This window comes from Populus euphratica, unplaced genomic scaffold (genome assembly GCF_000495115.2).
Source record: "Populus euphratica unplaced genomic scaffold, PopEup_1.0 scaffold375.1, whole genome shotgun sequence".
NCBI lineage: Eukaryota > Viridiplantae > Streptophyta > Magnoliopsida > Malpighiales > Salicaceae > Populus > Populus euphratica.
Genome location: NW_011500266.1, coordinates 213,822 through 219,254, shown reverse-complemented (window position 1 = coordinate 219,254; position 5,433 = coordinate 213,822).

Here is a 5,433-nt window from a genome sequence, read left to right as displayed (position 1 = left end):
CACGGCAAACAATTGAAGAAAAAAATAACAAATTATTTTACTTATAAATAAATAAAATAGTTTTACCACTAACAAAAGCAAAATAGGAGAGCAAATTAGTTTGAGAAGTCAACAATAAATCAACAAACAAACGTTCTCTCTATAAGAAGAAAAGGCAAAAAAACATGACCCCTTCTTATGCTCTCTCCATCTCCCAACACTGGTCAGCACCATCTTTAACATTGAACTCCCTTTTCTTTACACCATCACCACCTAATACTATTTTCCCTTATTCTACTTCTTCATTAAGAACCCTCTCTTGACCATACGAATAAAAAAAAAATAAACTAGTCTCTTCTTCCCAAACCAGTAGTCATTCACAATTGACATGATCAAAAGATTGATGTCTTCTTCCTAGTGTAAGAATGTTAAAACAATAAATAACCTGGTAAGACTAGGGTCGAACCACAAAAAGGTTAACTATAATAATAATAATAATAAGTTAAAGAGAACTTTGAGATGTAAGATTAATACAAGGATTAAACAATGATAAAAATAAATATCAAGATTAGAGAATTCACTAATGTCATTAAAAATAAAATAATAATAATAATAATAAGTTAAAGAGAACTTTGAGATGTAAGATTAATGTGAGAATTAAACAATAATAAAATAATTGTCAAGGTTAGATTATCCACTAATAGTATTTTAAACAACTATATTATAAATTCTTTTTATTACTCAACTGAAAACCATACACAAAAGAGGTTCGAATTGGATAATTTGTCATTAACAGCTCATTATAAATTTTTAACATGATCATATTAATTATCTTATTTAAGTAGCACTGAATTTTTCAATATTATCAGGAATTCATAATGCTAACTTATGTTAATAATAAATCAAGTTCTTTTCATAGCACATGTGGAGGTTATATCATATGGTTGGCAATGAAAATGCGAAGTATTTATTGTACCAAGTGTTATATAATACAAATCTAGATTAACCATTTAACAAGCAAGGTATTAAGAATTAATAAGATAAAAATGATAAGACATGTTAATAGCAAGTTGTTTAGGATATAAACATTACAGTCCAGATGGAGTTTATATTATATTTATTCTAACACCATTAATGAAACTTTTTCACATTGACATAATAAACTTAGCTAAACATAATAAAAAAGAAAAATATATATAAACAAGAGGAGAACATGATTATATAAGTATAATAAATGAAATGAAAGACATAAACAAGAGATTAATAAAACTATAACATGAAATAAAACTAGAATATTAAACTATAAAGAAAGAAAACAAATAGGGAAATAATCTTGATCTGAAACTAAGATCCCTAAATGCATGACAAATACCTCCTTTTATAGGCTAAAATTTAAAGCTATTGATTTGATGGCTAATTATAGAATGGGTGGCTACCTCTTAACTTTGTGACAATTCTTATCTTTTTTTCTGAATACAACAATATTGATAACATTAGAATTTGAACAGAGAAATTGTCCCAGCTTTCCAACAAAAAAAGAATTGGTGCATTTGGACTTCTAATACTTAAGATATAGGTTGACTATTGAACAATGTTTGGGCTATAGGATAAATTCAGACTTCTTTTTTTATGCTAAGATTTGAACTTCCAAATGGTAGAATTGAGTCTTAGACTCTCATAATATTTTAGGCTTATATCTTAGCTTTCTAACTATAAAAACCAAACTGAAATCCAAGATCTACAATTCTAGATATGACCCAATGACTGAACAGTGCTCTAATTTGAATTGAATTGGCATCTCTTTTCTAAGTTTAGCTTTTTCTTTGTTCTTTCACTTTCAATAATTAATCACATCAATCAATCCTTTGAATTGTGAGATATACCTACATTTAAAATAAGCATTTACCATAAATTAAAGCTATCTTATATTATCAAATTTATTATTATAAAACATGCTTAAGTTAGAAAATTTAATGATACTTTAAGTACAATATGATGATATAAAGTCTTAATAAGAATGTACTTTTCAGTACTCATCAACAATCTACCATAAACACTAGCCACACATTGCCAGGTAGCTCCACCTCATTGGTAGCTATGAAAAAAAGCAACTGCCATTAGTGTAACCTTTTCACCTTGACATAATTAACTTAGCTAGACATAATGAAAGAAAGCAAAATAGATAAACAAAATAAGAACATAAAAGTTAACTAAGTAAAGGAAAGGAAATGAAAGGCATAAACTTAATATTAATGAAAACAAAGCATAAAAAATACAAAGAGAGAAAGGAAGAGCATGATCTTGATCTGGAAATCAAGATGCCTAAATGCATGGCAAATGCCTCCTTTTATAGGCCAAAAATGGGAACTATTGATTTGATGACTAATTGATAAGTGGGTGACCAACTTTTGACTTGGTGACAATCCTTATCTTCTCTTGTCTGCCCAAAACGTCATTGATAACGTCAAAATTGGAGCCAGTTGTAAACATGAAAGTTGTAGGCAATTGTCTCAGCTTTCTTGTGTAAAAATTTCAGCTCATTTGGACTTCTAGAACTCTAGATATGGCCAAAATACCGAACAGTGCTCGGGCTGGAAGACAGATTCGGGCTTCTTTGTTGTTGCTACTATTTGGACTTGATAATGGCCTTTTTAGATCTTGGGCTCCATATGAAAGTTGTAGGCCTATGTCTTACCTTTCCATCCATATAAATTGGACCTAAATCTGAGATCTGTAGCTCCAGATATGACCCAATTACCGAACAGTGTTCCGGTTTGGATTGCACCGACATCTCTTTTCTAAGTTTGGCCATCTCTTTATCCTTGCAATTTAAGTTCTTCAAGTCATCAATCAATCCTTTCATTTATGTGATAGGCCTGCATTAAAAATAGACATTTACCACAAATTATAGGTATCTTATATTATTAGATACATTATTATAAAACATATTTTAGTTAAGGAGTTATTGATACTTCAAGTGCAAAATGATGATGTAAAACCATGATAAAAATGCACTTTTAAGTACTAATCACACCCCCCAACCAGCTTATTACTAGTCCCTAGTAATCAAAGCGTTAAAATAGAAAACAAATTTGCAAATTTCACAAAGCAAGGTATTCATCATTTAACTTCCATTAGTCTATCTAGATAAACAAACTCTCATTAAATTTATATATCTGCTCAATACCTCTTAACAAGATATTAATAAACCTTTCTTTTGTGCTCAATGTACATAATTATGGGGCTTTTCTTGGAAGAAAATAATTTTTTTTTTGAATAATATAGGCCTGCATTAAAAATAGACATTTACCACAATTTATAGGTATCTTATATTATTAGATACATTCTTATAAAACATATTTTAGTTAAGGAGTTATTGATACTTCAAGTGCAAAATGATGATATAAAACCATGATAAAAATGCACTTTTAAGTACTAATCAGTAAACTCATTGGATTCTCCCTAATTTTTTTTGTACAACTATCAGACCTTCCTTGACTTTCCACCAAGCTATAAACTGACTCGGCAAATAGTAATTCCTTTCTACAATAGACTTTAGTAGCCTCTCAGTTGAAGACCATCGCGAGCAACAACCAACCTTGTTTCTTTTTGGTTATAATAGTTGATGTCATAAACTAAGCCTTTCAAGACTTAGAAGCTGTTTGGGCACCGCATTCCCAAAAAAATTTAATTTGTTTTGCTAAAAAATATTTTTTTTATATGTTTTGCATCATTTTAATGCATTGAACTTAAAAATAATTTTAAAAAATAAAATAAAGCCCTCTTTATATTTACCAAAATCTAACAAGTGAAAAAGACAACTTTTAGGTCATAAGGCTTGTTTGAAAAATACTCCATAATTTTTTTTTCAAGTCATGTATTTATGCCTTTTTAGTGTCTCGCCAAACACAACTTTAGATATATTAATTTTAGATTTAGTGTTTTGTTTAGTAATTTGTGAGTATCAGCCAATGTTGTTTCTTTTGGGCAATAATAGTTGATGTCATGGGTCTATTTAGATTTATCAAAATCTGACAGAAAAAAATACAACTTTTAGATTATAAGTCTTGTTTGGAAAATGCTCTCAATTTTTTTTTCAAGTCATGTATTTTTGTCTTTTTAGTGTCTTGCCAAATACAACTTATATATATAGGTTCTAAATTTAATGTTTTGTTTAGAAATTCGTAAGCAGCAGCCAACCTTGTTTCTTTTGGGTTATGATAATTGATATTATGGGTTGAGCTTTTCAATGCTTAAAGCCCTGTTTAGATTTACCAAAATCTAACTGAAAAATATAACTTCTAGGTCATAAGGCTTGTTTGGAAAATGCTCCCCAATTTTTTTGTTCAAGTCATATATTTATGCCTTTTTAGTGTTTCGCTAACAAAAATATTGAGATATATATATATATATATATATATATATATATATATATATATTAGATTTAGTGTTTTATTTATTAATTTGTGAGCAACAACCAATCTTGTTTGTGGCGAGACAAGAAAAAGACATAAATACATGGAAAAAAAATTATATTTGCATATTTTAGTATATTATAAAATCACAAAAAATAATTTTTTTTATTTTTACATGTATTTTTAATTTAGTAATCAGTTTATTAAAATCATGAGAATTTAGCCTACATTTTAAAAATACCAAAAAAATTATTTTGTTTGTTCTAATATCAAGAATTATGAACTTACATGTAAGATATATTTTTAATATTAAAAAAATAAAAAAAATATATTTTGACTCTAGAATAGCTAGGTTTTAACCTGATAAGATAAAGATTTCCTTACTGAAATTTTTTTTTCTTAAACCTTAAATAAACTAACAGTTAGAAAACACAACAATATATTAATTTGTATAAGATAAACATATAATATAATTTATCTTAGATAAAATATATTAGAAGTGATACGTCATTCGTATACATAATTAGTTATTTTATTCAAACTTTCAAGAACAATTAAGATTTTCAAAGATTAAAATACCAAATGATGATTCTATTTTTTTAATTAATAAAAAATAAAAATTCATTATTTTTTTTTCCATCATCAAAAAATCTTGATTCAGGAAAAAGATCATCGCAATACCATAAGCACGTGTGACACTAGCAATGGTCTATAACAATAAAACCTGCCTCATTCAATTTTCTCCCTTCTTCTGTTTCCTTGCTTTTCTCTTAGCTTCAAATGCATTTACTTCTAAGCTCAACATCGGCATTCATCTCCATGCTTGGTTTCTCATATTTCGATATTTGCCCATGATTGTTCAAAGCCCCAAGACACTCTGCTCCTTCATGTGAGTTGATAACTGATGACACTATCATTGTCCACACCACCTCAGCATTTCTATCTGGCTGTCAGCTGTCATGGCCACGTTATGATTCCACTAAACATTTTTCAAAATAATGATTGAACTTTTTTTTTTTTTTTTTTTTGATTTACGTGG